Raw genomic sequence first — 26,498 nt, forward strand, 5'->3', positions numbered from 1 at the left:
ATGGGTGGGGTATAATAATAATAATAATAATAATAATAATAATAATAATAATAATTAGGCTGTGCTTTTGGACACCTCTTAAGATAGTCAAATTTTGTGTGATAGTTCCTGCTGGGTACAACTGGATACCATTTTGATACAAGATGGCTGACTGAGTCTTTCAAAGCTGTAATGATTTTAACTGCTGATTTCCAAACTGCACTGATCATTTTGTTTCTTGTAATTCCCAAGCTAGGCCAGGTATTAGGCTGCTTGTGTACTATCAAACAAGCTCATTAACATGGTTTTTGGTATTGTAAGGATTACAGAGATAATGTGTTTGTTTGGACATGATGAATAACCCTGTTTTCATGCTATGTGAATGAGCTTTCTTTTGCACAATCTTGAATCTTGTTTTGAACATTCCCTGTTCCAGGGAACCATGCTTTGTTTAAACTGTGGTTTCCAGAACAAGCGGGGACCTGAAATTCATTTGATCCTGGCTTTTCTAATAAACCACAATGCCCCAAGTTCAGATATAATGTAAACTGCGGTTTGTTTAAAAGCAGAAACAAAAAGCTCTGCAAGATGGATGAGGGAATGTGTGAGCCCAATGTACATGCAGGCTTTTCACGTAGTGAGAAATGAATGCAAAATAAAATGCAGTAACTTAAACTACGCAGAAACCAAGCAGAGCATTAAACAAAACAGCTTAGCAACTTAACACTGGTAACAGACCAAATAAATGGGAAAAGTTTTGCTGCCTTTTGAATGAACTCAGCCAACTCTCCAGAATGGCCTCTCTAGCCAGAGTTCCACATTGGTACCTGCCTTTCAAACACTTGCATTAATAGGGCAAATCACATAGCTAAATCTGATTGGCTGTGTGGCATTGTGACATCATCCCATATACTGCTTGATTACTCCATGTAATTCAGCCTTTCCCTTTTCCCCAAGTTAAGTTTGCACTCCTTTCTTTGTAAAAACCATCACTAATTATGTCCTCTAGAATGGCGTTCTGGGGTAGATGATTATCCTCTCCATTGCAGAGTTTGAGGAATATTTTTCCCTAGGCAACTTCCCTTTTTCTTCTTGTAATCCAAGTTTTTAAATTACTCCTTTTAATCACCATCTCAAAGTAATCACCAGGCAACAAAGTGTCCTGGGATTCTGGCTCAAGAGTCCAAAAATCCCAGCCCCCAATCCTTTAAGAAGGTGATGCTATTCCTGCCTACCCTCAAAACATCCCCCATGATGCAACTGAGAAACTGGCCAAACAGGATTCATGGTGAAAACAACAACAACAAAAGCATTTTCTGGATACCTTGCAGTATTCCACAGGGTGTTCTCCCCCCCCCCTTATGAGAATTTTTTTGATTAACACCTCAGCTTTTAATGATTATTGTCCTCTGCTGAATTCACTTCCATTAAAAACCATCTTTACCAACCTTGATTAAATTCTCCTTCTTTAGCTCTCACTGAGCCCTTTGTGCAATGCAGATTCCAACAGGGCAGCAATTAACCATGCCAACTTCCTTCCCTGGAGCAACTAGAAATCACTTTTTAAACATTTCTGGAGGGAGGTTCTAATGTGTGGTCTATGCAGCGGGAAGCCTTCTGATTTCTTGAAATATCCCGGCAGTCATGTCATCTCAAGAGGCGGTACAGTGAATGTTCATACCATTCCTTCAGATATGCAATTCAGGTCAATATGTAGGCTAGCCCTTTCTAATTTTTTTTTTTTTAAAGTCAGACCTTCACGGGCTCTGATGCAGGAGATGCCTGCATTTCATATGCTATTGACTCAACTATATCTTGACTTACTAGCTCCCAAGCTTGAAACCGTGTTCATATTTTCCAAAACACTGAAGCAGGAAGGGGGGAAAATGTCTCCCACCCTGGTCATCCACAAGACCTACCCCTCCATCCCTGCCTGTTATGGGGCAAAACTAATATCCTGTTTGCTACACATAAGCAGTGCCCATAGCAGCCAGAGAGAAGACAGTTGTTGCCACAAGAACTAAGAATTGTGGGATGTGAAACACAAGAGCAGTCAAGTACAACATTCCTAGAGTGAACATGTTTACACATGGGGAGGAATGTTTGCCCAGCCAGCAGGTAAACTTGTCCAGCCAGCAGGTAAACTGTTTGCTTCTGGGCTGGGACAGACTTCCTCTGCATGTGACTAGAGGTGGGTGTGGCCTCATCTGTGCAGGTAACGACAAAAGCACAGGGCAGGGCAGCCATCTCTCTCTTTGCCTACATGCATCAAAGAAGCAACATCTGCTTAGCCAAAGATGCTTCCAGCCAAGAGAGGACAAAGGGACTGTCTCCTTATGAGATAGTTTCCAGGTGTATGTTACTTTTCTAAGCTAAGTCTGCCTTCTTGGATCCGATTGTGAACATAATGTGAGTAAACTCTTTTTATAGAAGACTCTGTCGTGTCTTATCTTTTATGAGGGAATAAGGGGAAAATACCAGAACAGTTATTGTAGAGTTTTTAAAAAAGGGGAATGTTGCTCTGCTAAATTGTGAACTTCTTAACACAAGTTGGAAAGGCTATAATCAAACAATCTATCCTGCATCCCTGAACATTCCCACAAGAATACAGTGGTGCCTCGTAAGACGAAAATAATCCGTTCCGCGATTCTCTTCGTCTAGCGGTTTTTTCATCTTGCGAAGCAACCCTATTAGCGGCTTAGCGGATTAGCGCTATTAGCGGTTTAGCGGCTATTAAAGGCTTAGCGGATTAGCGGCTAAAAGGCTATTAGCGGCTTAGCGGCTTAGAAAAAAGGGGGAAGCGAAAAAAATCGCAAGACTCGCAAGACATTTTCGTCTTGCGAAGCAAGCCCATAGGGAAATTCGTCTTGCGAAGTGCATTGAAAAACGGAAAATCCTTTCGTCTAGCGGGTTTTCCGTCTTGCGAGGCATTCGTCTTGCGGGGCACCACTGTATCCTGCTGGATTAGGCCAATGGCCCATCTGGTATATCATCTTGTTCTTACAGTAGTCAACCAGATCTCTGGGAAACCCGCAAGTAGGATCTGAGCATTACTGCCTCCAACAGGGAAGGCATAGCTTAACCACCATGGCCAGCAGTCATTGATAGTCTTATCCTGGCCCTTGTCCTTGTTAGCCTTATTCTTCTCATCAATGGTGGGACATAGCCAAGGCATGAACTAAAGCTTTCAGTGAGGAGACTGTGATTCTGATCCTCTTGAAGTTCATAACGATATCAATGCTATTTTCATAACCAGGTACTATTTTTTTAATATAAGAAAAGAGTATATTAACAAGGGTTAGGAAGTGCCGGCATACCAAAGGTAAACAACTAAGCAGTGTGAGTTAACAGGGGTCAATTTCTATGGAAAGTTCATATTACAGCAGTGACTCAGGAGGCCAGCATATTAGTAAATGAGGCTTCTGCCATATGGAAAGACTGATCCTTTCTCTATTGGGTATCAGCTAAAAGGTCAAGGCGAAATGAAGCATGGGCGCATGCCAGGGCCACACTGCCATGTGTTGCTACATACTTTTGAGCTTATAACCCACCAGCAGTTACAAGAATCTAGGCTTAATTAGTTTAGCATCCTGTGGGTATCCTAGACTTAGATTAATAGGCTAAAGGGTATTATGTGTCAAAGAGGCAAAGAAAGAGGCAATGGATGGAAATGAGCTAGTAGGAAAACGTTCCAGCTCACAGAATCAGAAAGTTAACAAAGGCCAAAGGACCATCTAGTACAAACCGGTCTCTCAGCTGCAGGCAACATAGGAAGCTCCCTTATAGCTTGGTCTGTCTTCTCTACTCCTTAGACCCTCTGGGTAATATAGGACTGCAACTCCCATCATCTTTGACCTTGGCCATGTTGGCTGGTGTCAGAGTCCATCAACATCTGGAGGGCCATAGGTTCCCCATCCCTGGTCTGCTCAGGCTGGCATACCATGTGGTGATGGTGGCAGTGAAGAAAGCTTTGTCATATAGTCAAGAAAGACACTCTTGAGGCCTGCTGTAACTACTCTGTGAAGTGCTTTAGGGACAAAATCTCTCAGATTCAGATGGACTTGGATGGCACAGTTAGAGCAAGTGCAATGGAGGTGTGAAGAGCACTAGCTAAAAAAATGTCAGCAGATGTCTAAAGCATAGGGAGAACCCCTACCTTAATGTCAATAAGCTGGGAGTCCCAAAACAAAGGTGATACCACACCAAAGGAATGACACACAAACCTATCCCCAGGTTAGAGTACATAGGATTGGAAAGCTCCCACCAAAACACATAATAGAATCTTACGAATGGCTCAGACATTAACAAAATAATAATGTGTCTTTCTAGTTAGCCGAATCTAACTTTTTGTAGCAGCTTACAAGTTGTGAATCAGGTTGGCCCAATTCCCATCTCAGAAACTATTTGTATGTATATTGTATTCTGTCTACACACCAAGAAATGTGTTAGTTGCCTTTGGTGTAGCTGGAAGAGCACAACTTCATTAAGATTATCTATATGCAATAGGGTATACGATCGATGGCAATTAACAACCATGACCAGAAAGGGATGGGGGAGGAGCGGTATTAGGAAATCTTAAAAGGTAAGGATGAGAGAGGACTTCTCAGATTATAGGATTTTCTTCTGCACACAATTCCCAATAGAAGCTTCTTTGACCTCGCACTGACCTCGCTGAATGACAGAGCACTATGGGATGTAAGGAAACCTTGCATATTGAAGGGGAAAAAGGTGGATTTGGATGACTCACAAGAGTTCAAATGAATTCAAACAGCATGTACCAGGATTTTTTGATTTTTTTAAAAAATAAAATTATCTATTACTGAAGAGTGGTCCACAGACTGCTTACTTGTGTGCAAGAGAATTTTGCAACAGGCAAACCTTAATGCAACAACAGTGCATCTTGTAAAAGTGGCGTCCAGAAACATAGTGTTTACCAATTCTTTTGCATCAAGATGGTTTTGCATCAAGTAGCCAACAGGGGCTTTTGTTAATAGTTCCATTGACTGCTAGGATGCTGCCTCATGAATTGGTATCCAATAAAACTCAGTATTTGGGGCTTAAAACCCTCTTAATGGGGTTATCGCTTCTACTATGCTTGGTGCAAACATTGCTAGATAAGTGATTATTCCTAGAATTCTTTGTAAGTCACTTTGCTCTTTGTATAAGACATATACGTCTAATATACGAATTCTTGCAAAGCAGCTTTCCTGAATAACTGCATTTTTGTATGTTATTTTCACTAATATATAAATATTTTTGTATTTTCCCCATAGTGTATGCTATGGGGAACACATATACACTATTTGGCTGGAGAACTGAACTGAAAAAACTTGTAGAAGTGCAAATTGGAAGGATGATTGTGTTCCAGTACTTGTTATTGTTTCAGAAAGTGTGAATTAGGTAATACCTGGATGGGTCTGGGACTGCATGGACTCACTGGCAAGAGTGCTGGATGGGTCTGCTAGTGTCTCTACATAGCCCGAATCTCACCATTGTCCTGCCCTGCCTTCCCCTGGTAAGATGCAGTGACTTTTCAGATAGGTAAGCAGAACCTAGAGAACATACATGGTCAACTGGAATTATAGAGGAATGAACAATGTGAGTGTATGTCTGCTTACTCTGAAGTAAGTTGTATTCTTCTCAATGGAACTTACTTACTGGTAAGTGTGCACAAGGCTTTGGTTGCCTAAGTGAACTGGATGGTCTTTTATTTATTTTTAAATGACTGTTGTTGGTACCAGAAGGTCTATGGAAAGGAACAATGAATAGTTACCACCATACTTGTGAGTCATCTGGGAACTGACTCACAAGGTTCCCTCCTCCCCACCAAAAAGTGTTTATTGGCCAGGCATATGTGCTCCAAATTAAAGTACTGGTGCAGTTGTGCACCAGATGTCAAACGTTCAGAAATAAAAACCGAAAAAGATCCAGTTACCATCTGTAGAAATGCAGCGTGAAAACTGTCTGAGCAACACATGACCCCCAGATCATATTGGGTTCAGTCTAATGATGCAGCTGTCTACGGGGGGAACCGAAGAGATCAACAGTGCACGAAAAGGCTTGAGCCAGTGATGGATGAGAGAATGGAGAATGTAGATGTACCTGTATCAGATGGACAGGCAAGTTAAAGTCTCAAGACAGAACAAATGAAACATCCACAGTACAAAGTGTCAGCGAGACTTCAGAGAAGGTTTTGGAGACTGAGACGCCTCATCAAGAAGCAGGGCGATAAGAAAACCTATTATAGGGGTAGCCAACATAGTGCCCTCTGGATGTTGTTTGGAGTAAAACTCCCATCATCTCTGACCATTGCCCATGCTGGCAAGGGCTTATGGGAGTTAAGAGTCTACCAGTGTCTGAAAGGCACTAGAGTAATAGATCAAAACAGATACAGAAAATAACCTCTTTTTTTCACTAAAAGAGGGGAAATAACAAATGGGGGAGGCGAGGCAACAATGTGAAGAAGGACTAAATTGTGAAACAATGTGAAGAAGGACTCATGTGCTGAAAAAGAGATCTGAATCTGGTCACTGCCTGGGCAGGAAGGCAGAGATGGAGAACCTATGTCCTTCCAGATGTTGCTGGATTTCCACTGCCATTGGCCAGTGTGGTCAATGGCCAAGGATGATGGGAGTTGTACATCAAGAGTATCTGAAAGGTCCCAGTTTCCTCATTGCTGCCATGAAGGCCATTCTTGTTACTATAATCCTAAAATGAAACTCACCAACCTATCCATGCACTGGATTTGCTGGTCTTGTTCCGATGTGCACAGGCTGTTTTGCCAAGTTCTCATTCCTGCTCAACCAGTGTTAGCAACAGCTACCAACTAGGGGAGGGAGGATTTTACTTGGTTGACATTTAAAGGTGAACCTACCTAATCTGCACTTTCTGAAACAAAACAAGAACTGAAACCCAGGTATTCCTTGAATTTTTCAGTGCAGTACCAAGGAATGTGAACAAATATGCAAATACCTTAGTAACATGTGCATACAATGCATATTAGTGGAAATATCCACATACAATGAATATTAGTGGAAATTAGTGGAAATATCATGGGGAAATGCATTATATTGGGGGGAATGGGTATAAGGGAAAAAATGCATACAAAACTGTGTATATTATGAGAAATTCAAACTGAAATGTTGCTGAATTTTCATTATTATTATTTTTTTGGGGAAATATTGCAAAGTGATATGGAAATGTGAAGAACTGAACTGAAGAGTGGAAAAATGAGAAAGTGGGAGAAGTTGAAATTGACACATTTACCCATCCCTACTAGAAGAACAGGGCTGGGCAGACAAAGGTGTGAAGGGCTGTTGTTTAGCCCACCCAGTGTAGACTCATTTCCCAGCAATACAGCCTCAAATTGCCAATAAAATAAATTGAAGGGGACATAATGGCAAAGCATGAATCACAGCACCAGCCTGTTCTGCATGCCGCTTCTGTAATTTCCCCCTGATTTATCGGAAAGCGAATGGGGCTAAAAGTTGCCTCATTTTGCCACAATGTTTTCATTTTGAAAAGCCCTGTCAGTCAACAGTCCATTCTCTATTTATGATTCAATTCTCTAGATGCCTTACCTGCACTGTCAGGCTTCCATTGAAAACCCCTCTATTGTTGAATATAGACTCTTACTAATAAATACAGTTGCCTTGAAAGTGAAGGGTTGTTTCAAAATTAACCTTGACTCTAGTGCGGAAGAGTCTTTTTTCCTGAAATGAAAAGATGTGCTATTTTACACAAGCAGGGAACCATTTACTCAAGCATTCTGGCATAGAAGTCAACTGTTTCTCTTGAATAATCCTGGGAGGGACTCAAAAGTATTTCGATATAAAGCTAGATCTTGTTAAGTTTTATTCATGTTTCAAAGATTATCTTTATTTTTAAAAAAGCACGCAAAATTGCAGCAAGAGTCCCAGTTTTATGCTAGGCACCAACACTACAGAAGGGGGGGGGGAGGAATCAAACGGCACATTAATAAACTAAATATTACCTCCCACTGATCTTTGGCTACTAGGCAGACACATTGCTTTCTTGATAGCCTCCTAAGAGGGTCTTCAATAAAGTAAAACTCTTGAGTTTGACGTGTTTCTCTTGCAGGCTGCCAGGAAAGTCTAAATTGAGTCCCTAGTTGTTTTTCAGATTAATCCATTGGAGAGTCCAGAATCTGGCAAGAGTATTTTAGAAGTTTTTGAAAATTCATTTAGCCTTGTGTGTGTGTGTCTGTTTGTGCAAATATGTATGAGGGAGGCCGACACGGAATGCCTACTTATAAATTGATCCTCTAATCAAACCTAGGAAATCTTAGAATGACTTAGAATTCCTAGATTTAAATTGTTTTCTTAGGAACCAGCTTGGAAAGAGAGAGAGGAGGATGGCAGTGTGTCAGTGATAAAAGGACTGCTGTTGCTTCTTCTGCTGTATTCTCTTCCCCTGTTTTTCAAAGGCAGGGAGAAGCACCAGCAGTCAGCGCTTCCTGGAAATCTAGCTCTATCTAGGAACATAAGTACACAAAAAGAGCCCTGCTGGATCTGGCCAAAGACCCATCTAGTCCATCATCCTGGACAACCAGCGGACAACTAGCTGCTTATGGGAAGCCTGCAAGCAAGACCTGAGTGCAACAGTGTTCTCCCCACATTTGATTCCCGGCAGAGGTATTCAGAGGCATGACAGTGGCTGGCTAGTAGCCATTGATAGCCTTACCCACTCTGAATTTCTCCAATCCTCTTTCCAAGCCATGCCAATTGGTGGCTACCACAATATTTCCCCCTAGCTACCCTCTGTTAAGCAGCTGCTCACTTGCTTGGGCTCAGGTAGGCACCTCCAACCTACCACACTGTCTGCTACTGAGGATGGCAATGTTTTCTAGTATGTCTTTAGCCAAAGAAAAATCACCTCCTTAAATCAGGGGAGGACAGACTGCTACAGAGAAAGTCAAGTATACAGTTTTGGTTGTTGGTTCCTGCATTGGACTAGATGACCCTTGGAGTCCCTTCCAGCTGTGGCAAAGCTCATTTGAAAATGTGTAGCCGTAGAGGAAATTGGGTTTGCTAAGTTCAGTCCTATGCATGGACTCGGACGTGTGCCCCACTCTCTATTGGGGCTAACCCCCCAGATAAATGGGATTGCAGCCAACTTTTAAAATTATTTCTACCGCACCTTTTCTTCAAGAAGCTTGCGGAGGTGCACAAGAACCCTGTGAAGTAGGTTAGGCTGAAAGATGCTGACTGGCCCTAGCTTACCCAGTGAGCTGCAGCGTCTTATGGGGATTTGAATCTGACACTTGAACCACCAGACCATACTGGCTTAGCGCTGTAATCTTATGCATGCTTAACTGGAATTCCTGCAGACACAGTGGGGTTTACATCTGAGGAAGCTTGGATAGGGTTGCAGTGCAATGCTGCGGTCCTGGACACATCCACCTGGGAGTCTTTCTCACTCAACTTCATGGAATTTAGTGTAAACACACATAGGATTCTGTTGCAAGATATATTATAGTCAAGTGATCCTTGGTATAATAACATGGTTACTACAAGTGGTTAATATTCAACTCCCCTTCATGTATCACTGCCTTGTCGTGGTGAAGGGGCTTGAATAACTCAGAGAAGCTATGAGCTATGCCGTGCAGGGCCACCCAAGACGGACAGGTCATAGCCGAGAGTTTAGACTAAATGTGATCCACCTGGAGAAGGAACTGGCAAACCACTCCAGTATTTTTGCCATGAAAACTCCAGGGACATTAAAAAGGAGAAGCTCTGAGAAGAAATTTCCAAGGCATGCTTGGATTCATGGGGTCATGGAGAGTCGGACACAACTAAGACGACTAAACGATGATTGTTCAGCTGCTCATTGTCAAATAATATGCTTTTTCTGACCCACCTTCATCTCTTGCATGTAATATCTGCCATACATTTTAGTGGGGAAGAACTGGGCCTAATATTTCCAGTAATATAAGGGGGGGGGGGTTGTGACTATTAAGGCATTGCATCATTACCATCACTCTTTTGTTTTTGTTCCTTTGTTACCAGGCAAGGAACAAGACTTTAATGGGGAAAAAACAAAAACAGATGCATTTTTAGTGCTGAAAAGTTTTTTTTTTAAAAAAAACAACTTGTGCCACAATAATTTATTCCTTGGCTCCATCATTTGAATAATGAGATTGGGTGAAAGGGGAGGGAATTCTGTTGGAGAATACTGAATTATTAGGCAATCCCTGGAATGGCTGGCTAGAATTGGAGTAAACATCATCATCATCATCAGACTCAAGAATCCAAGGGTTGGATTTTGACTAACGTGTTGCACTCGTGAAAGCCAGCACAAGAAGTCTCACTAGTGTAATGGGGCTTTCATTTCTCTCCAGCCCCCTTTTCCTCCCCCCCCAAATCTGCTCAGGAGGGTCAGAAGAACTTCCAAAAACAGAACATGAGAGAAGGAATGAGGTGATTGCTCCATCTGCCAAGCAGAAGTTGCTTGCATTGGTGGTATAATGTCCTTAGTGGTATGCTGAATTCCACCCCAAATTGATGCTGAAGATCCACCTGACTTCAGTTTGTAGTGATTTGAAAAGCAAATTCTCATTAGGAAAGGGACAAACCATATCGATGGCACACAGCTGGACCACAGAGGGTGGGGAACTTGTAGTCCTCCAGATGTTGCTGGACTGCAACTCCTATCAGCTCCAGTCAACATGGCCAGTGATTATGGGAGCTGTGGTCACAGATCACAGGTTCCTTATAAAGATATCATGGATTCAATCCAGGACATTTTCAGTTTAAAAAATCAGATAGCAAATGAAGGCTGCTCCCAGTCAGAATACAGAGGATCCTGAATCACAACACACTCATGCTCTCTCTCTTAGGGCCCACCAAGGCCCCCTGCCTTTGTTATTTTTTCCCTTCTCCTAAATGAGCTCCCTTCCCAGGTTGCCCAGCCCCATCTGGTCCTCACTTCCCTCTACAACACATTCAGTAACTGCCTTCTTGACCACTGGACCCATGATTGGTCTCATCTGCTCAATGGGCTGGAGCCCGTCTTTGTATGCAGGAAAGTCCCTAACTCACTGGGGGTTTGAGACCCATAGGCTAGCCTCAACCTAGTTTAGATGGCCAGTTGAAGCCATTTCCTGGGGTTTAGCTGCTGTTGCAAGCTAAGTGTAGGGTGGCGACCAAATGTGGACAGGCCACCTCAGAAGAAGCATGACGTATCCCCCACCAGAGGTACTGCCCCTCCCCTAACACACCACACACACCACTGCAGTAAACAAAGCACACAAATTATGGCAATCTGGCCACCATGCAAACTTTTCAACCCTGGAATTAGTTTGCTAAAGAGACTGTCTTGATGGCTCTTTAAAAGCCGCCAATGGTGGCTCTAGTTTGGCGTCCCATGAAAGATGCTAGATAGCCCTGAACCACTCAAAAGCTTGTAACTTCCTCTCTTTTTTTGGTAATATTTAGGTTGGCCCAATAAAGATGTTGCCCCAAACAAAATAACATAAATTAAATGATGCACAGAAATTACTGCCATCCCATGTGTGTCTAAGGTTTCTTTTGTCCTATATTTAGGACAGTAACAGCACTGCTGTTCTTGCCCTTAGCAATGGTTACATTTTATTAAATTATATTTTGTTTTGTTCTTACGATGGTGAATAAACTTCCAGGAAATGCAGCATCCTTGTGATGCTTCGTCCCCTTGGAGGAGAAAGTTTACTTTGTTGGAATGAGATACTGGGAAAAGAGCGAGCAAGCTATTAATAAACGAAACTTCTTATGCGTGGCAAACTATTTTGTATATGCTCAGCATGGGGAATTCTTCAAATGGCTTTCTTTTTATGAATAATTGTAAATTTAATGTTGGCGTCAATAACTCCTTAAAACAGCTTATTCTGTTTCTGAGTTACACACTTCTGAGCGCTGCAACGTAACTTTGATGGAACCGGGGGCATAATTTTTATTTTCTGACGGATGGATACAAAGGGAAATAAGATCTCAAATTGCTGGAATTACCTGCTTTCCTTTCCTTTTTAAGCAGCAGGCAAATAAGTGTAAGCATTAAAGTTTGGACAATGAGACCGTAAAACACGAGTGGAATGACTTATTTCAAATTTACTAGCTGGTTATGAAGGAGACAGCTGCTGCAGCAGCATCCATAATAACTGCTGGCACAAAAAAATGATGCAGCAACAATGATGATGTGGGAAAGGAACTGAATGAAGCTACATTATACGAAGTCAGACCTTTGGTCCATGGAGCTCAGTACCATCTAACCCAAGAGCCACACCTGGAACTAGGTGAGGAGAATGCAGCTGAATTGGACACAGCTGTGGGCAGCCAGAGGAAGTACCATCCACCTTGGGCCTGCCCATAAAAAACAAGTCTAGAGTGACAGATTAGGGTGATGCTTTCTGTTTCCAGGATGTCTTCTCATTGTGGGCGAGCTCAGAGTTTGTTTGGGAAATGATATACAATGAATTGAAAAGGATGTTCAAAATAACTTTAATAAACACCCACACCCACACACCCACACCCACACCAGAAGCTTTTCTTTTGGGAATTATAGGGACAGGACTACTTAAATTATACAGAAATTTATTTATATTTACAGCAGCAAGAATGTTACTTGCCCCAAAGTGGAAAGAAGCAGAAGCCCCAGAAAAGGAAGAATGGATACAAAAACGCATGGAATATGCAGAAATTTGGAAATTTTAAATTGATTGTAAAACTAATGAAATATATAAATTTGAAAAATATAAATGAAAAACTTTTTTAAAAAGCATTTGTTTGGGCCCTGTGTGAGAGTCCCAAGGCTGAGAGGAAGGGTGTGCAGAAGGAAAGTGAATGGATATTGATTGATATGTTATTGACTTTGTATTAATGTAACACTTTTAAATGTAACTGTATATTTTTTGTAATAGTTTTGTTTAAGTTGGCTGTTGCAGCTTCAGTTTTCTGCACGCCACTCAGGGATACTTTTAATATGTTAAGTGGTGTAGAAATGGTGTAAACTAATAATATTATTATTATTAATAATAATAATAATAATAAATTTTATTTATATCCCGCCCTCCCCAGCCGAAGCCGGGCTCAGGGCGGCTAACAACACTAAAATAGTGCAACATTATAAAAACATATTATTATTATTAATAATAATAATAATAATAATAATAATAATAATAATAGGTAAAGTTAAGGTAAAGGACCGCTGGATGGTTAGGTTCAGTCAAAGGCGACTATGGGGTTGCGGTGCTCATCTCGCTTTCAGGCTGAGGGAGCCGGTGTTTGTCCAGAGACAGCTTTCCGGGTCATGTGGCCAGCATGACCAAACCGCTTCTGGTGCAGTGGAACACCTTGACGGAAACCAGAGTGCATGGAAACACCATTTACCTTCCTGCCACAGCGGTTCCTATTTATTTACTTGCACTGGTGTGCTTTCGAACTGCTAGGTTGGCAGGAGTTGGGACAGAGCAATGGGAGCTCACTCTGTTGCGGGGATTCAAAACCACCGACCTTCTGATCGGCAATAACAACAACAACAATGCAACTACTAAACTACAGTGGTGCCCCGCAAGACGAATGCCTCGCAAGAGGGAAAACTCGCTAGACGAAAGAGTTTTCCGTTTTGGAGGTGCTTCGCAAAACAAATCTCCTATGGGCTTGCTTTGCAAGATGACAATGTCTTGCAAGTTCCTGCTGGTTTTTTCCCCTTCCCCCCTTTTTCTGAGCTGCTAAGCTGCTTATCAGCTGATCCGATCAGCAGATAAGCCGCTAAAAGCCGCTAATAGCACTAATAGTGCTAATCCGCTAATCCGTCAATGGGCTTGCTTCGCAAGACGAAAAAACCGCTAGACGAACAGAATCACAGAACGGATTCTTTTCGTCTTGCGAGGCACCACTGTACTACTTTGGATTTTGGAGCAAATGTGGTTTTCAGAACCTACTCTTCCTGGATCAACTCCTTCCCCCCAAGGTCTTCTTGTGGGGAGATACACACAAGTGTAACTCTTTTCTATCCCTTCCTCTGCTCTAAAATGGGGTTACACAGCTCCAAGCTGGAAATAGCCTAATGGTATTTACATACCTTATCAATGAGCTTTTGCTATGCAGCAATTCTTCAGTATTCCAGAGGCAACAAAGGTGATATGTTTACGTTGTAGCTCTGTGCGCTAATTTCTTTATCAAACCTCTGAGCACGAAGTAACAGAACGATAATGGGCATAGCACAGAACAAACCCGACCCTTAAACACTGGAAAAACAGCCTTCTCGGAAATGTTTGCTTTCCCCCCTCCCTGCCCCTCTCATGTGTCCCTTGAGCGTATAACAAGATGACTGAAGTTCTGAGGGCCCCAAGGAGGAATTTAATGAATCAGTGTTCTCAGCTCGCATTATATAAATCCATATACATAAATAGATATATTTGTGCGTGCGTGCGTGTGGTGTGTTTTTTTTAAAAAAAAAGTTTAAAGAGGATTTTGTTAGGGGTTGATGAGTCGCAAATCTGAGGGCCTCATTTTCCCATTTGCCTTGGAAATAAATCTGAACCCAGAAATGACCTTGATTTGTGAAACCGGCTCCCAGTTTTCTTTTCATTCAACAAAGTTTAAGCATTTCTGATGATGGAAACACTATACATCAACTCTTCAGCCACTGTGAGAACAGGATGTGGGACTCGATGAAAAATACAAAGACTTATTGGAAAGCAAAACTCCGAGGTGGATTTCACCAATAGAGGCCAAGGCTCGGAAAAACCCCAATATGGAGGCATATTGGCCGAAATATTGGGAAATAATAGAAAACATTGGAGGTAATTGGAGGTTGCAGAGCTTTGAAAAATTAAAGGATAAGGTGCAAAATTGGTTACACTATGCCCAAATTAATGAGGTCTTTAAGCTAGACAAAAAAACAGGATTCCAGGTGGAAAAATCGAAACTTGAGACAGAGTTGTTAGAACCTAAGACCAAGTTATTATCGAGAATGTATAACTTGCTGCTTAAATGGAACACTCAGGATGAGACAGTTAAATCAGCGATGATAAAATGGGCTCAGGACATTGGTTATAATATCATGTCTGAAGACTGGGAGAGGTTATGGACCACCGGTATGAAGTTTACTGCATGTAATGCTCTGAAAGAAAATATTATGAAAATGGTATACAGGTGGTACATGACCCCGGTCAAGCTGGCTAAGATATACCATTTGTCCGATAATAAATGCTGGAAATGTAAGGAAGCTGAGGGGACATTCTTTCACCTTTGGTGGACTTGTCCAAGATTGAAGGCCTTCTGGGAAATGATTTATAACGAGTTAAAAAAGGTGTTCAAGTACACCTTCCCCAAGAAACCGGAGGCCTTCCTTCTGGGCATTGTCGGCCAGAAGGTGTTAAAAAAGGATAGAACCTTTTTTATGTATGCTACAACAGCAGCAAGAATCCTTATCGCTAAGCATTGGAAGACCCAAGATTTGCCCACACTGGAGGACTGGCAGACGCAATTGATGAACTACATGGAATTAGCCGAGATGACTGCAAGGATCCGAGACTTGGGAGAAGAGGCAATGGAGGAGGACTGGAAAAAATTTAAAGACTATTTGCAAAAGTATTATAAGTTATATGAATCTTAAGATGCCGTATGACTTGGAATGTTAGCCCCAGCAACGAAAATTTAATTATTTATGAAATTGGATAACATTTATGAAAGAATCAAAGTTTAAATGGGTAAAAATGACAACATGTTATATTTTTAGAGTAAATGGAAAATAAGAGATTTAAACTTAAACTGCAATTGAAAATACAAAGAAACATACGAAATAAGGGTATAATTTGCTGATAACTTTATTGTTAAGAATGCACTATGTGGGAGATGTGGGGAAGTCCAATGGAAATTTGAAACAAGTTGTTGAAATGGTTGTGATTTTCTGTTTTTTTTTTCTCTCTTTCTTTCTATTCTTTATGTTACTTCTCTCTTCTGTTCTTTCTGTAATTTGGAAAAAATGCAATAAAAATCATTATTAAAAAAAAAAGGATGTGGGACTCGATGGGCCATTGGCCAGTTCTTAGGTCCTTTTGTGCATGAGGCAACTTCAGACTGTGGACCAAAATTTTGCAAAGATATGGGATTACTGCTATCGTTAAGTCCTCTCCCTCCCCCATCCATAACTTGATATTCTCACATTGCGTATTTTCCACTGCCATTGTAGAGAAGGAGAAGGGAAGCGTGCATCACAGTGGTCACACCTGTGTCATACATTTAAAGCACTTGTTATACCATTTTAAGAGTAATGGCTTCCCCGAGCAATCCTGAGAACTGGGTGGAGGTTGAAGGATGCCCCCATTCCCCTCACAGTTCCCAGTTGGGTTTAACAATCAATCTCTCTCCCCAGGGAACTCTGGGAATTATAGCACTGGGAGGGGAATATGGTCTCTCCTAACAAATCTCAGCACACTTTAGAAACTACAATTGCCAGGAGTCTTTGGGGGAAGCCATGGTCAGGCCCAGACAGAGGGGGGGGGCATATGGACCACTTGGCCCGGACCTCCGATTCCAAAGGTGATCCTCAGTCAGCATACATTCCCTATGTATTTTAAAAAAGCACTATTGTATATCTATATTTTCCATTTTGTCTTGATATGCAGATACGGTTCAAGCCTTGAAATAAAATTATTTGTCAGCATAACTTTTGTGAAAATTATTTATATACTTATTTATTTATAAGACTTCAGTTATCCCCAGGATAAAAAAGGGGGGCACATTATCTACCTGGCCCGGGCCTCGGCCTGGCTCTGCAAGGCCCTGGCCATGGTTGTTTACATGAGCTAGACCAGTGACTGGGAGCAGCTGCCGGGACCATATAACACTGGCCCTAAAGGATCTACACTGGTTTTCAGTACAGTGGTACTTTGGGTTAAGAACTTAATTCATTCTGGAGGTCCATTCTTAACCTGAAACTGTTCTTAACCTGAGATACTACTTTAGCTAATGGGGCCTCCCACTGCCACCACACCGCTGCCACACAATTTCTGTTCTCATCTTGAAGCAAAGTTCTTAACTCGAGGTACTGTTTCTGGGTTAGCGGAATCTGTAACCTGAAGTGTCTGTAACCTGAAGCGTCTGTAACCCGAGGTACAACTATATATTTCTGAGAGCAATTCAAAGTGTTGGTGTTGACCTTTGAAGCCTCAGCCTTGTATACCTGAAGGAGCATCTCCACCCCCATCGTTCTGCCCAGACACTGAGATCCAGCTCCGAGCACTGGCGGAGGAAGGTGGTGCAGGGGGGGCCACACCACTCCAGATGTCATCCCTGAGCAGGGGTGACATTCGGTGTGTTGCCCACCTGCGACTTGGACTCCCACGCCTACCGTGAGCTGTCAGGGGAAGGGGGGAGCTGCTGCACCGCTTTGTTGGTTCCTTCCTCTCTCTTTCCTGCTCTCCGGCATCCTTCCCATCTTCTCCCCTGCCTGCCTGCCTCCTCCAGCCAGGAGTGTGGCACAGCAGCTCCCCCCTTCCCCTGATGGCTGGCAGTAGGTGTAGGAGTCACGGGTGGGCGGTGCGCTGTTCCCCCATGCTCCCAGCTGGAGGAGGCAGGCAGGGGAGAGGACAGGAAGGAGGCAGGCGAGTGGGAAGGGGAGAGGAAGGAAGAGGGATTGGTGGGTGCGTGTGGAGCTATTGCGTGCCTGGGAGGGCACCCTCCATTCCCCTCGGGAACGCGCCCACCCTAGGCAGCACGGGCATATGCTCTGCCACTGGCTCCAAGGGCCTTTTGGCGGTTCCCTCACTGAGAGGAGTGAAACTACAGGGAAGCAGGCAGAAGGGCTTTGTGGTTGTCACACCCACCCTGTGAAATGCCGTCCCGTCAGATGTCAAAGCGGTAACAACTGTATACTTTTTTGTAGGCTTCTGAAGACAGCCCTGTTTCAGGAAGCTTTTAATGTTTAATGTTGTTGTTTCTTGTAATTTTGTTGGAAGCCACCCAGAGAAGCCGCCCATAGGAAATAAACAATATTAAAAAATACTGATAACAATAATTATCAATTGAAAGACCTACACTGGCTCCCAGTACGTTTCCGAGCACAATTCAAAGTGTTGGTGCTGACCTTTAAAGCCCTAAATGGCCTCGGTCCAGTATACCTGAAGGAGCGTCTCCACCTCCATCGTTCTGCCCAGACACTGAGGTCCAGTGCCAATGGCCTTCTGGCGGTTCCCTCGCTGCGAGAAGCCAAGTTAAAAGGAACGAGGCAGAGGGCCTTCTCGGTAGTGGCACCCGCCCTGTGGAACGCCCTCCCACCAGATGTCAAAGAGAAAAATAACTACCAAACTTTTAGAAGACATCTGAAGGCAGCCCTGTTTAGGGAAGCTTTTAATGTTTAATAGGTTATTGTATTTTAGTGTTCTGTTGGAAGCCGCCCAGAATGGCTGGGGAAACCCAGCCAGATGGGCGGGGTATAAATAATAAATTATTATTATTATTATATTATTATTATTAGAGACAGGCCGCTATGCACTCCACAGTTAAAAGAGAATTTAATTCTGCATTGAGAACATTCACATTCCTTACAGAGAAACAATTCTCTGATCTGCCTAAACTATACACTCCAAAATAGGGTGGCTCCAGATTTTAAGGAGGCCCGTAGCAGAGTGTACAGTGATAACTTGGTTCTCAAACTTACTCCATTCCGGAAGTCCGTTCCAAAACCAAAGTGTTCCAAAACCGAGGCATGTTTTCCCATAGAAAGTAATGCAAAACGGATTAATCCGTTCCAGACTTTTAAAAACAACTCCGAAAACAGCAATTTAACATGAATTTTACTATCTAACGACCCATAAAATGAAAGCAATAATCAATGGACTATACTATAAAATAAATAAGACAGTATTGTAGATTATCATCCACACAGTCACAAAAACAAATTAACCGAAAAAAGCCTCAAAAACAAAAATGCAAAATAGATAGCAGAAACAAAAGCACCAAACTTAATCCATTCCAGAAGTCCGTTTGACTTCTGAAATGTTTGAAAACCAAGGCACAGCTTCTGATTGGTGCAGGAGGCCCAGAAACAATAGCCAACAGCTGCATCGGATGTTCGGTTTCCAAAAAAATGTTTGAAAACCAGAACACTTACTTCCGGGTTTTCGGTGTTTGGGAACCAAGGCGTATGAGAACCAAGGTACCACTGTACTCTGGTACCTTTTGGTGGACCCTGGTGGTGACAGTGGTAGGTAGGCAACCATTTTAATTTACAGAGCAACTCCGAAGTCCTGTATTCTTTGGTTAAATCTCACCCTAATCAAAAACAAATCTCCTTGTGTGAATCAGTCAAATTCAACCCACCAAATACATATGAGTTTTTGCTGCAAGGGGTGCCAACCTCTCAGAAAAGAAAATGCCCTGTTTTCGGGTAAGACCTTAACTGATTGCACTCACAATACTGTTTCTGGACCCAGGAGTCTGCATTAATATCCCCCATGGAATAGGCTTGTTCAGTTTTAATTAATTATGTGCAATGTAAATTAGTGCACAACAGCATATTTTTAAAAAATAAATAAATAAAGAGGAAAACATATTAATTCAGAATTCAGATTTCCCTATATATATTTAGGGAGGGAGAGGGTAAACTAGATATTTTCAAGTACAAAGCCCCGGACTCTCCTTGATGTTGCTCAGCTGTGGTAAAGAATGAAATCGTTGACTTCATGATGCTAAGCACTCCGCTGGGAAACACAAACAGAGTTCATAAACTGAAGCATTCATTTCACGAGCTTTTATTAAAAGGTTTCACCTCTAAATTGAACTGTCGTACGTTGTTAGAAAACTTAAGTTTGTTTTTTTTAAAGCACAGTTTTAACTATGCATTTAAAAGAGAGAGAAGCTTTCTGCCTTTTTTCATATATTTCGGGCTTGACCTCTTTCACGCGCGGTCAGCAATCTAGAGAGCATTTAATCAAATTGGCTGGAAAATAAAATTATGTTATATGTAGTCTGCTCCTCCCTGCCCACCCCTCCCCTCCGGGTGCTGCCGAAGGAGTTCCCGTTCCCCACCGAAATCTCTAACACGACCCTAACCTTGTTAATGTAGTTTTTCGCAAATTCTGTCTATCTCCCCAGCAGGCTCTTTGGAGTTCACTCCGAGAGGAAAAAAACACTACAGTCTAAGATTAAAAGATATCCGCCAGATGAGAAGGACATTCGGTAATTTATAAATCATTCATTGGTGACATTGCTTTCTGCAGCTTTTCAAGGAATTGGATTAACTGCTTTTGCAGTTCCTTCAAATGTTGCTTTTCTACAGACAGTGTCATAGGTCATTACCGGCTTTTCCCTTATGTAAGCAATTCCAGCTTTCTATTAAAAATACTAATTTCCACCCCACTACAGAATCTTTTTTTGAAGAAGATAGTATATTAAAAAGAGAAGAAGGAAGCACCACAACTTGCTTTGAAATATTAAAGGAATATATTTAAGTGAAGGGCTTCGATGTAGGGGTTCCCCTCCCCCCCTTCCTGGTTCCCGATGACAGTAAGATTTTAGCCTACGAAGTCAATAGTAAATTTTATTAAAGTCATTATTTTCCTGTTCCAGGCCTCGCTCTTTAAATAAACTATAGCTGACAATGCTGTCTTACATGCCGCCGTGCTGCAAAACGGCCTTCTCTTTATTACCACAGGGATGTTGCGGGAACATTGGAAGGTCTTTTTTCTGCACTGGTAAGGGCTCATTGGCACAGCTGGCCTTTGGCAGTTCTTGGCAGGCAGCTTTTATAGGTAGAACCTGTGAGCCTCTCTTTCCAGGCAACCCTGAGTGGAGGAATCAGTGCTGAAACCCACTTTTTGTTTGCTTCCTTTCTCCTTCCGCATTTGGCACAAACAGCTGGGCTTGTGTCAGATTGGTGACCCTCCATTGACAGGGCGCCCCCTGGTAAGAACATCTAAGTCCAGCATCCTGTTCCGACAGTGAAGTAGAATGTCATGAATGAGCCAGTGCCCAGGGTAGGTTTGCAGCCAGCTCCCAGGGAAGGCTTGCTGCCAAATGAAGAAAGCGGTCAGGAACAGAGAGGGTTAACTACCGTGCAGGATGAGCACTGGCTAGTGCCAACTGCCCCACCCCTTGGAATGCCTCCTGATAAGGGAATGGTGGAGAACAAGCTAGAACACAGTCAAAGCTCGCCGGAAGCATTAACAGTGGGAAAGAGTTAAGAGGCAGCCTCTCAGAGAATGGGGAAGAGGAGGGAGCTGACCCACTCAGTCCGAGGTCTCGACGAATGGGAGGGCTGCAAGATAGGAAGCAAAACAAAAGATGAAGCAAAAGTTCAGTTGCTTCTTGGTCTCGCCGGAAGCAGGCTTCAGAAGGGTCATCTTGATTGATGATGGAGGAGGCTGTGTTGAAGCCGTCCGGAGTTATCTGTTTGTTTTGACAATAAATCATCCTTTTCCATTAACTATGCTCACTGTGGTATCAAGCTGGGGACTGGACTCCTGACATAGAGTAGAGTTTGAAGGGACCACAAGGGTCATGTAGTCCAACCCTGTGCAACACAGGACTCTTTTGCTCATTACGATGCTTGAACCTATGATCTCAAGCCCTAATTGTGATCCCTAGGAAGTGGTGCTTAGAGGTGTATTGCCTCTGACATGGGAAGGAGAACAGAGCCGCCGATAGCCCTATCCTTTACTAATCCAGTGGCACCTCTCATCAGTAGAAAACGGATCAAAATCCTATTTGGAGTTTCCTTCAGAAGCAACCCTGCACTGCCTCCCGCACTGTTCCAAAGGCTCCACCAAACCTCCAGGGCAGATCTTGCTCTTGTGGTGTGATGTGTGCAGGAAGCTTTACGGGGAGAGGGAATCTTATATTTCAAGCCCTTTGTGGCCTTGCCACCTGCAATCAACATGATAGAAGAAGAAGAAGAGGAGTTTGGATTTGATATCCCGCTTTAGCAGTACCTTAAGGGATGCGGGTGGCGCTATGGATTAAACCACAGAGCCTAGGGCTTGCCGATCAGAAGGTCAGCGGTTCGAATCCCCACGACGGGGTGAGCTCCCGTTGTTCAGTCTCTGCTCCTGCCATCCTAGCAGTTTGAAAGCATGAAGTGCAAGTAGATAAATAGGTACCGCTCCAGCGGGAAGGTAAACAGCGTTTCCGTGCGCTGCTCTGGTTCGCCAGAAGCGGCTTAGTCATGCTGGCCACATAACCCAGAAGCTGTACGCCGGCTCCCTCAGCCAATAAAGTGAGATGAGCGCTACAACCCCAGAGTCAGTCACGACTGGACCTAATGGTCATTGGTCCCTTTACCTTTACCTTTTAAGGAGTCTCAAAGCGGCTAATAATCTCTTTTCCCTTCCTCCCCCACAGCAAACACTCTGTGAGGTGAGTGAGGCTGAGAGACTTCAGAGAAGGTCACCCAGCAGCTGCATGTGGAGGAGTGGAGACGCGAACCCGGTTCACCAGATTACGAGTCCACTGCTCTTAACCACTACACCACACTGGCTCTCGTTTTCCATTCAAGGCCAGTTCCAGGTGTTGAGGGGCCTTTGAACTACAGTGGGTGTTCTCAGGGGCTTCCACATTTCTGCACTAACTGGCAGGGATCTTCCAGGATTTCTCTCCCAGCTGTACCTGGAGATGCCTGGGATTGAACTTTGGTTCTTCTACATGTAAAGCAGATGTTCCCCACTGAGCTGCAGCCCTTCCATTCCACCCAACAAGGCTGGCTTAAGAGTCTGGCTTCATCTCTCATCTTTGCTGATTCAGTTCTATTTTTCTTCCACAAAAGGAGGCAAGGAGGGAGCTGGAAGAAGGCGAGACAAGACAAGGCGGAGCAAGGGAGGTCAGGAGGTGGGAGAAGACAGAGCTGAATGGGATGAGCAGGAGATGCAGGATGGGAACCTCTGGTGGGAGAAAGGAGGAGCAGGAAAATGATGGGGGAGATGGGCATGCAGTTGGGCACTGGAAGATGTGGTATCAGTAGAAGAAGAAGAGTTTGGATTTGATATCCCGCTTTATCACTACCCGAAGGAGTCTCAAAGCGGCTAACAATCTCCTTTCCCTTCCTCCCCCACAACAAACACTCTGTGAGGCGAGTGAGGCTGAGAGACTTCAGAGAAGTGTGACTAGCCCAAGGTCACCCAGCAGCTGCAAGTGGAGGAGCGGAGACGCGAACCCAGTTCACCAGATTACGAGTCTACCGCTCCTAACCACTACACCACGCTGGCTCCCCAGTGAGATGGGGTGAGCAAGAGTAAATGGAGAGCTGAAGACTGCAGGGAGGGGCAAAGGTGAGCACTGTTCACACATTGTATATTCACACTTGGCATCTACCCAAATGTGAGTGTTCATACAAAAGACTGTACACTTGTTGATTTGCACAGATCAGCCATTTGCATACTCAGAATTTTTTACAGTCATTGAATGTAATGTGTGAAAACACCTGAGATGATGAAGTAAGAGGGGATCGCAATTTCTCTCTCTTCATCCTCCTACAATTCCTGGCAGTGCTCCTGTGTTTCATTAGCCCAAACTAAAATGAATACATTATACCATGTAATACTTTTCTTTCTTTTTTTAATAACTGGAAATATATATTCTATGACCCTCAAGGTCCATTTTGAGTCTCTGGCCAAGATGTACCTTGAGTAGGGGAGAGATAGTGTATGTAAACTGGAAATTCTGTTCTATTGTTCCTGATTTTGTTAGAACTCCCTCCATAAATTGTTTTGTATTATATAGAGTTGGAAGGGACAAAAAAGGTCATCTAGTCCAAATCCCTGCAGTGCAGAAATCACAGCTAAAGAATCCCTGGCAGGTGGCCATCCAACTTCTGTTTAAAAAAAACTCCAGTGAAGGGAGTCACCATTTTTTGACGTAGACTGTTACATGGTTGAACACCTCTCACCATCAGTAAGTTCTTCCTAATGTTTAGTCGGAATCTGTTGTTGTTTAGTTGTTTAGTCGTGTCCAACTCTTCGTGACCCCATGGAGCAGAGCACACCAGGCACTCCTGTCTTTCACTGCCTCCCACAGTTTGGTCAAACTCATGCTGGTAGCTTCGAGAACACTGTCCAACCATCTCGTCCTCTGTCACCCCCTTCTACTTGTGCCCTTCATCGTTCCCAACATCAGAGTCTTCTCCAGGGAGTCTTCTCTTCTCATGAGGTGGCCAAAATATTGGAGCCTCAGCTTCAGGATCTGAACTTCCAGTGAGCACTCAGGGCTGATTTCCTTAAGAATGGATAGGTTTGATCTTCTTGCAGTCCATGGGACTCTCAAGAGTCTCCTCCAGCACCATAATTCAAAAGCATCAATTCTTCAGTGATCAGCCTACTGCAATTTGAAGCCACTGGTTCAGGTCCTGCTCTCAGGAGCAGAATAAAACAAGCTTGCTCCATGTGACAGCTCCTGAGATATTTGAAGATGACTATCATATGTCCTCTCATCTTCTTCTGGAGAGCCAGTGTGGTGTAGTGGTTAAGAGCGGTAGTCATGTAATCTGGGAAACCGGGTTCGTGTCTCCGCTCCTCCACATGCAGCTACTGGGTGACCTTGGGCCAGTCACACTTCTCTGAAGTCTCTCAGCCCCACTCACCTCACAGAGTGTTTGTTGTGGGGGAGGAAGGGAAAGGAGAATGTTAGCCGCTTTGAGAATCCTGAAGGGGAGTGAAAGGCGGGATATCAAATCCAAACTCCTCCTCCTCCTCCTCCTCCTCCTCTTCTTCTTCTTCTTCTTCTTCTTCTTCTTCTTCTTCTTCTTCTTCTTCTTCTTCTTATCTAGGCTCAACATAACCAACTCCCACAACCGTTCCAAAGGCTTGGTTTCCAGATAATTTGCGTGGCCTCCTCTTCATGACACTTTTCAGGTGGGGTGCAGGTTTGGGGTTGTAGTTGTTTTTTTGCTGCAGTTGCCTTATTTTTGAGGAGACTAAGGAATGTGCCTTTTCTTTCATTTTTATTGCCTGAAACCCCAGAGAGCCATTGCCAGTCAAAGTGAACAATGCTGAGCTAGATATAAGATATCTTGCTTAGCTCCTATCTACCAAATTCTGATAGAAGGCTTCAATGTACTGGAATCCCCTTTGGATGAGACTAAGATAAGGCAAACTGATTCCTCCCCAAACAGAGGAATTGTGCAGTGTGTGTGGGGCAGCGGCGGCGGCCTCTTTTGTTTTAGGAAAATCTTCTCTAGTGGAATGGGTGGAGGAGCAGCCCACAACTAGCTTTAAATTTAAAATAAACAAACAACCCACCTTTCCCTTGCTGAGTTGGCAGCCACCATCTCTTACAAAGTGCATGTCCAATGGGAAATGAAAGGCAGGAGCTAAACAAGCTCCATTACTGCCCGTTTTTCATCTCTCAGTCTTTTCTATCTAATAAACTCCTGGGTTCTTGTGGCCAAAGTGACACTGGAAACGGCAGCCAATGACACATTGCAGGCATCTCTCTAAGTGACTTTTATCCAGTGACTTTGAGAGCAGGTACAAATAGATCTGTGCAAGGTGATTCAAAATGGTTTGTTCTTCATTCTTTTCAGTTGTTGTTTGCCCAACGTCTTTTGGAGAACATCTTTATTCCTGTCGACAAAATCTCACTTGCAAGGGGCACGTGTATTCAGGTAAGGAAATTACAAACCACTGTGCTAAGCGGCACTTCTTTCAACACATTTCCTATGAGTGTAATGACACGTGCAAAAACTCACTGGATTCCACTTTCTGGTTCTGCCAACTTGTGAGCCAGTGTGGTGTAGTGGTTAAGAGCGATAGACTCGTAATCTGGGGAACCGGGTTTGCATCTCCGCTCCTCCACATGCAGCTGCTGGGTGACCTTGGGCTAGTCACACTTCTCTGAAGTCTCTCAGCCTCACTCACCTCACAGAGTGTTTGTTGTGGGGGAGGAAGGGAAAGGAGAATGTTAGCCGCTTTGAGACTTCTTCGGGTAGTGATAAAGCGGGATATCAAATCCAAATTCTTCTTCTTCTTCTTCTTCTTCTTCTTCTTCTTCTTCTTCTTCTTCTTCTTCTTCTTCTTCTTCTTCTTCTCTTGAGCAGGGCATATCAGCAGAAAACCAAGCTGCCAGTTCAAATGTTGGTGGGCAGCAGTTGCTTGTCTGTCCATTTGGCAGTTCCTTACATGAAGCAGAAGATCTCCAAGTTTTCACACAAACGTTTCATTCGAAGTTGCACTGCATCCTGGATGTTACTATTTTAGGACTGCATAAATAATCGTTCTCATGCATTCCGATTTCACTTCTGAGAATAAGGAGCAAGCAAGGAGATGCAAGATGCACTAAAGTCAAGGTAGACCACACTACTTGAGCAAAGGGAAGCTGGAAAATGAAATGACCAGCCTGGGTGGGCAGAATCACACCATGTCTGGAAGATTCTTCCCTGAGAGCCTGCAGTTACATGGCTCACCACATGGGCAGTGGTCAGCAGCCACTGACATACATGAGAGAGGGCCCTGCATGGGTTAGAACAGGGTTCCTCAACGTCAGCCCTCTAGATGTTTTTGGCCTACAACTCCCATGATCCCTAGCTAGCAG

At 43.4% G+C, this 26,498-nt stretch overlaps 1 long non-coding RNA gene across 14 annotated transcripts in view; it reads left to right on the forward strand.

The window, feature by feature from the left end:
- LOC309541472 overlaps positions 1-26,498 on the forward strand; it is a 101,848-nt gene that overhangs the window by 63,231 nt on the left and 12,119 nt on the right. For 4 of the 14 annotated variants that reach the window (XR_014223712.1, XR_014223719.1, XR_014223720.1 and 1 more), the window contains 3 exons: positions 22,320-23,242; positions 24,736-24,820; positions 25,492-25,572. The exons of 1 other annotated variant lie outside the window; for it this stretch is intronic. This is a non-coding gene — a long non-coding RNA (uncharacterized lncRNA). Of the gene's footprint in view, positions 1-8,425; positions 10,090-12,582; positions 12,973-22,319; positions 23,243-24,735; positions 24,821-25,491; positions 25,573-26,004; positions 26,291-26,498 lie in introns of those variants that run through there. 9 more of the 14 variants (XR_014223724.1, XR_014223725.1, XR_014223726.1 and 6 more) reach the window with 5 other exon arrangements.

Source organism: Podarcis vaucheri (assembly GCF_965113315.1).
Source record: "Podarcis vaucheri genome assembly, chromosome: 10".
Taxonomy (NCBI): domain Eukaryota; kingdom Metazoa; phylum Chordata; class Lepidosauria; order Squamata; family Lacertidae; genus Podarcis; species Podarcis vaucheri.